This window comes from Pygoscelis adeliae, unplaced genomic scaffold (assembly GCF_000699105.1).
Source record: "Pygoscelis adeliae isolate BGI_AS28 unplaced genomic scaffold, ASM69910v1 Scaffold10, whole genome shotgun sequence".
NCBI classification, from domain to species: domain Eukaryota; kingdom Metazoa; phylum Chordata; class Aves; order Sphenisciformes; family Spheniscidae; genus Pygoscelis; species Pygoscelis adeliae.
In genome coordinates this window covers 10,155,232-10,162,383 of record NW_008824053.1, presented here as the reverse complement: position 1 = coordinate 10,162,383, position 7,152 = coordinate 10,155,232, and positions in this window count along the sequence as shown.

Below are 7,152 nucleotides of genomic sequence, written 5' to 3'. Positions count from 1 at the left end.
GCGGACCCGGCAGACGGCGGACACCGCGGCCGCCATCTTACCCCGCCTCTTCCGCAAGTCTCCGGCCGCCGCAACTTGCCGGAAGGGGGGAAGGGGCCTCTGCGCGTGCTCCGCGTCGCCGCCTCAGGGCGGGGAGCGGTGCGGTCGCCTGCTGCCTTTCCGCCGTTCCCGCCCCGTTTCGTTCTCCCCCGGCGCTTGGAGGGAGGCTGTTTGGCAGGAATAGTGCCCCCGCTCTGAGCCGCGCCAGGCGCGTAGTCACGTCTCGGAGCTCCCCCGGCCTTGCCAGCCCCTGGAGAGCTTGCTTTAAATCGATTTTTACAGAGCTGAGGCAGTAATGGGAGCAGATCTCACCATTGCCCTCTGTCGTGAGGTGTAACGAGGCCCTACCCTGACCTCCTCCATCCCTTGGACAGGCCCAGCTGGTGGTAGAAAACACTGGCTTCGCATCTCGCCTTTGTCTTGGGGGGCTCCTGGGGGTGTAACAATGGCTGTTTCAGCCTTCTACCGAAAATATGCTCGAATGTCGGGGCTTTGTTGAAGTTACCACGAGGGCAGGGCGGGCGGCATGCTGAGCTGTGGGCCAAGGGCGGCCTCAGGCCTTGGTGGCTGCAGGGCAGAGCTGCCTTGGAGAGCGAAGGGGAGAGCTGGGGAGAGGGACCACCTTTGGTGGGGAGGGGAGCGGGGTCTGAAAGTAGATCTTTTGTCAAGATGCCTTGCTATAGCCTCGCCTTTGGCACATACATCCCTCAGAGTCAATGAATCATCAGATTTTTATTTCAATCCATTGAACCACTTGGTATGATTCTTTTATTTCCACTAACTCATCCTGTCAACACCTTTGTTCAATTGCCTGATGCTTTCCATTAGTGAAGATTCAGAATCTGCCCTGAACCATGGAAGCTATTTCCTGCTTCGTGTACTTGTCATCAGTAATGACTTTCTCAGACAGAAGCATATCTCCATGTATTGATGTTGGAATTTCAATAACATCACGTTTGCTATTTGAAAGCATCACTGGTTTCCTCGATAAAAATACTCATCTGTGATTAGATCACCTTTTCTTTTTGTGCCTAAAGCTAAGGAACTTACTCCCTTTCGAAGACTATAGCCACCAGCTCCTGTTGTGCCTGAACACATCTCCTGTGTGAGCCTTTTATGAACCTACTGAGAAGTGCTATGGGTGTCTGTGTCCCTTCGTGCCTGCCTGTAAGCTGCAGTTTATCTTCTTGCTCTGGAAAACTAAATGAATTAAAGAATAGGACCAAGCTTAAGCTTTTTCCTTGCCCTTTCAAATGCTTCCACTTAGGTCTCTGATCATTCTCAGATGTGTTCAAGTTGTGTCAGTAATTCTAAAGGATAGGCAGCTATCTTTCAGAGCATGTACTCATGCAGTTTTATAAACTGCTGAGCTGATTTCATGTGCTTTGACTTGGATTGCTCCTCGTTACCTTTCAGCTCCCACATGGAGTTGGTCAAATAACACATGACAAATACAGAAGGTCTCAACTCTTTGACTGAACTTCTTTCTGTTATGCTTAGTTCTTTGCTCTTTGCAGCTATTACAAATATTCATTCTTTGGTATCATGCATTTTGGTCAACAGCTTTTCCCATAGAAATAATGTCATCAGCTGTATCCTGATGATGCATCTTTGAACCAGGCTTCAGTCCTGATGTTCGTACTGAATGAAAAGTTAGGTCAAATGTTACCAAAAGGTAACTTCAGCTTACCAAGAAACATTCCTGACATGAAAAGTAACGAACATCTTTTCTGTGAATAAAACTTAAAAACATCCTATTCACTTAAAAACTCCTGAACCTTCTGAAATTTGTATCGCAGGTGATCTTTATTTTGTCATTCTCTAGAATAGTTGACTTTGTAGTTTTAATAACATTCTTTTAAGGTCATGATTTGCTACATAAGAAAAAAGGAAATGGAAAAAAGCCCCAACATTTCTGTCACGTAGCATTGGAATGATGTAAACATAGGTAACCAACTATGGACTCTACCAGCGGACATCTGCTACTTGTGCTGAGCAATGAAGAACTGTAGCAAATTCTCCTTACATGAAAGATCACTTGTAGGGGATGAGACATTTAAAATACTAGGTTTCACCAATAGCCAGAATAGTTTAAGCACGCTTGTCCAGTCAATATTGCTGCTATTTCTCATGGGTTATATGTAGTTGGTTCTGCAGTCTACAAGAAGGTTTAGCTGGTTCTTGATGTAAAAGCATAGCTGCAAACTCATCAGTCTTGTGTCACATGCTGTCTGCTGCAGTGTGTGAGCAATGTTTGGATCACCTACAGTCACACTGCAGGTGTTGCTCTTTGATTTTAGGTGTTCAGGTCATATTGCTGCCTTTCCATCCCAGGGCAGAGACAGCACTGAGTTAGGGCAAACTCAGTTTCACAAGCTCATTGGAATATTCCAAAAGAATGGCCGTTATTCCCTCTGATTTATGTGCTGCGTAATACAGTGCATAGTTCACTTTTTTAGATCTGTCTCTGGTTTGCCTTCTGGATTCCCTTAGCCTGCTTGTGTTTATTTTGTAATGGATCTATTTCTTCTTCTACTTCTGGCTTTTATTTCTTTACAGTCTCAGTCTTCCGTGGGCTTTAGTATTCATCAGACATGCATGAGTGTGCCAGTGCTTCAGGCGTTATTCCTGGAGGTGGTATCACTTCTTTTTTTTTCCCCAGTAAGATAGTACCAAAAGCTTTGCCTTCATTTTTTTCATCTTTATTCCCTTAGGCAGCTCTCAATACAGACTTGGTGTTTGCTTCCGTGCCTGTACAGGATTTTTTTGTCTAGAAATTAAGCTCTATGCTGTCTGCTTCTGTTTCTTCATTCTGCTTTGTTTTCATGCTAATCACAGTATTTTTTACGCTCTGAGTCTCTTTAGTTTGACCTTTGCCACAATGTTTCTTGTACCTCATGCTGAGTAATTAGAAAGGATACCAAATGTGCATCCCAAAATGATTTGTAATTAAAACAACTGTTTAAAAAGCTGCTGTAACTGCAGCTGGTATTCACATCGGTGCACATCTTGGTGCCCTTCCAGATTCTTTCCTCCTCCGGCAGGTTGCTCAGGCCCTAATCCTCTAATCTATACCCTCTAGAAATTGCCTTCTAAGAGCCATCTGTCAGCTTGCTGCTGTCCAGCATAGAGCAAACAAACCTAGCCTTCCTCTGAGGAGGGGAAGCAATCCCAAGTGTAACCCCATAAGCTCCTAAGACAGGTATTTGTGCCTACTAGAGTTTACCTGACACTTTTTGAGCACAAACTTTTTTTTCTATACCAAAAATACCAATTAAATATCTTTAATTTTGTTGGCATTAACCTTGATTATATTACCTATATGTATCATAGAGTATCTCTTCCTCCTTCTATACTCTTGATCTGTGTTCTGTGTTTCTTTTCCTGTTTTAATCAGACTTGCACATACTGCCTGATAATTTTCTACTGTAGAAGATAAAGAAATATATCTTTGGCTGTATTTATTATGCTTCCAAAAGAAAAACGAACAGGAACTCTTGCAATGAAGTAAGTCAACAAGACTGATTCTTAAGGAATCATCAATAATAGCTCAACTGTATTATCTCACTAAAAAAGTGCAGACTTACTACTTTCTTCATTTTGACTGTCAATACAATAGATTAAAAAATTTATACCGACCAAACAAGTCTACTACAATTTGGTATCCGAGCTGATAAAATGGCTATCTATCTTCAAATATGGAATCTGAATGAAACAACGGCAATCAAATTAATGATTGATCTTACTCATTTGGGGTTTTTTCCCATTTCTGCTAGTGGAAGATTGGCTTGACTACAGAATGTTTGTACTTTGAAAAGATTTACAATAGCAAAGTAACAATGATAAAAAATATGCAAAAAGAATATGGTGAGAGTAATAGATACAGAACTTTCAAAGGAAAATAACTTGAAAGAAGCCTTGCTTTGAATATTATCGAGCTGAAACAATTGTACTGAACTGTGTTTATCAACAGATTCTTTTTGAACACTGGCTAAACACATTAGAACCTACGCTTTTGTCCATCCATAGCATCAAGTTGCTTACCTCTACATTGGAATCAAACCAGACAATATTTTTTACTGTTATTTACAAAGTGATATTATAGACATCGTTTTTTACAGTGCCTTTTGAGGTCAGAATAGAACACGGGCAAAAACCTTGAAACCTATAATGACATTCAGTTGACATTTGTTCTTAATGAATTAACCGTATACCTTGTCATCAGTTCTGTTCTGTCATTAATGACGCAAATATCACCAGGCATGGAGTTTCCATGATGTTGAATTGTGTAATAATCCAGTATTGCATCTTCAAAAGACATGAGGTTACGAACCATTCCAACAGCTTATCCTGTTGGTAAAATAAGTAAAATATGAGAAATGAAAATATGAAAAAATAGTGGCAGCTTGTTTACAGAGTTTGTTAGGTATAATGGCAGTCATGAAGTATGAATGCACATCCCATTTGGTCTCAGTGCATCGATATTTTTCTCAATAGAAAACAATGCTGAAAACTTTTGTCAAAACATTTGCATTTATTAACATAACAAAAATATGTGAAGAAACCAGCAGTAAAAAAACCTTTTATCTTTTAAAATTACCCTCTCCATTGTATTTTTCCATTAATATTTCAAAAGGGTTCAATCTCAAATAGAAAATTCATGGGCTTCTTAATTAGGAACAAGATAAGAATCTTAATTAAATTGCCCTAATAAAGCTAAGTTTATAACCATAGTTTTACTCTTGATTGCAAGCAGTGGATATAAATGGATATACTTATTAAAAAGTCATCATTTTCATTCCACTACTAGTTCTGACATCTCTATGATAAATCTGTCCGGTGTCCCAAACACACCAAGTACCCGAATGTCTCAGGAAAGCCCTCTCTGCGGTGAAGGAGCTGAAGTGCTGGCTCAATTAACTCGAGTAAAGGGCCATGTTGCTGATGGATTCATTTTAGCTCCCAAACCATTACTTAAAGCTATTGTGTGTATTCTTAGACTTCTCTACCGCCTGCAATCTGAATGTATCCTTTTGTCTTCCAGGTGATTTTCTTCATTCGCAAGCAAGGGTTTTTTTACTCCATTGAGGACTACTCATCAGCTATATGAGAAAACAATCTCAAAAGTTCTGAAAATTAAAGGCTGAATGCACATCAGCTTCACCTGAAAAAAGACTAGATTTAATATGAAAATTGTGTTAGAAATAAGATATACAGTGAGCACTGAGTCAACTTTAAAAAAGGTTACTCATACACCAAGTACAATAACATTGATTAACATTAAATATTTGAACAGTGACTAAAACTGAATCCAGTAAATTGCCAGGAAAGGTTATGTAGATCACTGTGTGATGAGTACTGAAACGTTATCAGAACTGATCAGTGGAAGATTGCACTCGAGAAGCAAAATTTAAGATAAATCCAAAAATAGGCCATTAAGAAATTTAAAGAAATATTCCCAACAGAAGGAATCATTTAATTCTTAAAAACGTAAACATGCGTGATTATTTCTGTTTTTCCAGAGATTTCCAGAGTTACGGGGTAGAGTAAATCAAAACAGCCCAAAAAATTTGTAGACAAAAGCTCACTTACACTTTTTAGAGTAGCTGCTAGGCTGTGAACAAAAGTGGCAATGGATCAGCAAACCTTAATAATTTCCCTGACTACTCAAACTGTGTAAAGCAGAGCATTTGGTTCCCTCTTTAGCTTCATGTGGCAGGATACTGTAAAACCTGCTACGGATCAGGTGGAAAGTACTCATGCTGAACTAAGCATGGAGTATCCTTCAATATACTATAAATTCTAACTCCGTGCTTTTTGAAATTAAAAGTACCTATTTCTTTGAGCATATTTACTGGAAGCTGTTCCCAAGTAGAAATGCCAGCATGACTTCATAAATTGCAATGATAATGCTTGGGAGCCAGATTTTGCTATGATTTATACAAATGCAATCTTGTTGAAATTTCCTTCTGTGCAGAAGGTCAGTAAAAGGCCTTTTCACCATTACAGTGCTGGCACCCAGTGCAAGGTGGAATTTTACTTAAAAAACTAAATGAGCTATTACTAAGCAGAAAGTCTGGATGAAACCAAATAACACTTTCAGCAAGAAAGTGAACTGGCGACTAGGCAATCCCCCAAATGCTGGCTTTTTTAAAAGCCAAATTGTGTGGCCTAAGTTGATCGGGATACTGTGCGAACTGAAGAGAACTGCCCACGCGAGAATGCATTCAGTTATGAAATCTGTGAAAGTTTTTCTATGTTGTTCCGCAACTCTCTCATGAATAAAAAAATCCAAACACTTTCTTTTTACCTGTCTTTATCTTCGTGTTAAGGAGTGTATCCTGATGAGATTTTTCTAACTGAAAGAGACCATCAAGAAAAAGTCCTAGTGAGAACAAGAATTATCAATACATGAATATGTGCCTGTTGTTTCTATGTATCTGTCCTGTTCTATGACCTGAACTAATTGTTTTAGCTGCTAAATATATATTACATGAAAATGTAAAAGCTACATTTACTGCAGTTAATGACCTTTTACATTTTAAGATAGACATTTGAATTTACATGTTGATTCGAGGTGGCTGATTTTTATATGGAGAAAAGACACCAATCAGTCAATCAGTTTCAACAAATCAGTGCCTTAATGGACACATTTGCAAAAGTATTATCTCAGCGAAAATCATCTTCCTGCACTTTAACTCTCTGATAGTTCGCAAGGATTTCCTTAAACAAAATTTCTCTCATTATAACATTATGTAAATGCTGAAAAAAAAACCCCTTGCACTTGGGGAAAAAAAGATTACTAACAATACTTTATTAGAATAACCATTATGTATGTATATAGAAAAGATTTAAAGCGTCAGAGGCTGCTGTGTGTCCCAATTTCGTAGACTGTTCAGTGTGGTAATCTTGGCAGGCTTTTGCCTCACCACCCTGACCCAGCCCAACGGCGTAAGTTCAGGGCCAGTGAAACGGCCAGGCTCCCCACAGTTCAGTGACCCAAACCCCCAGATAGCACAATCTAGGTCAAAGCAGGCCAGGGATTAATTGAATATATGCCTGGGTATACCCCTTGGATGCTAGAGATTCGAGGGGACTTAAATCTGCATTTGC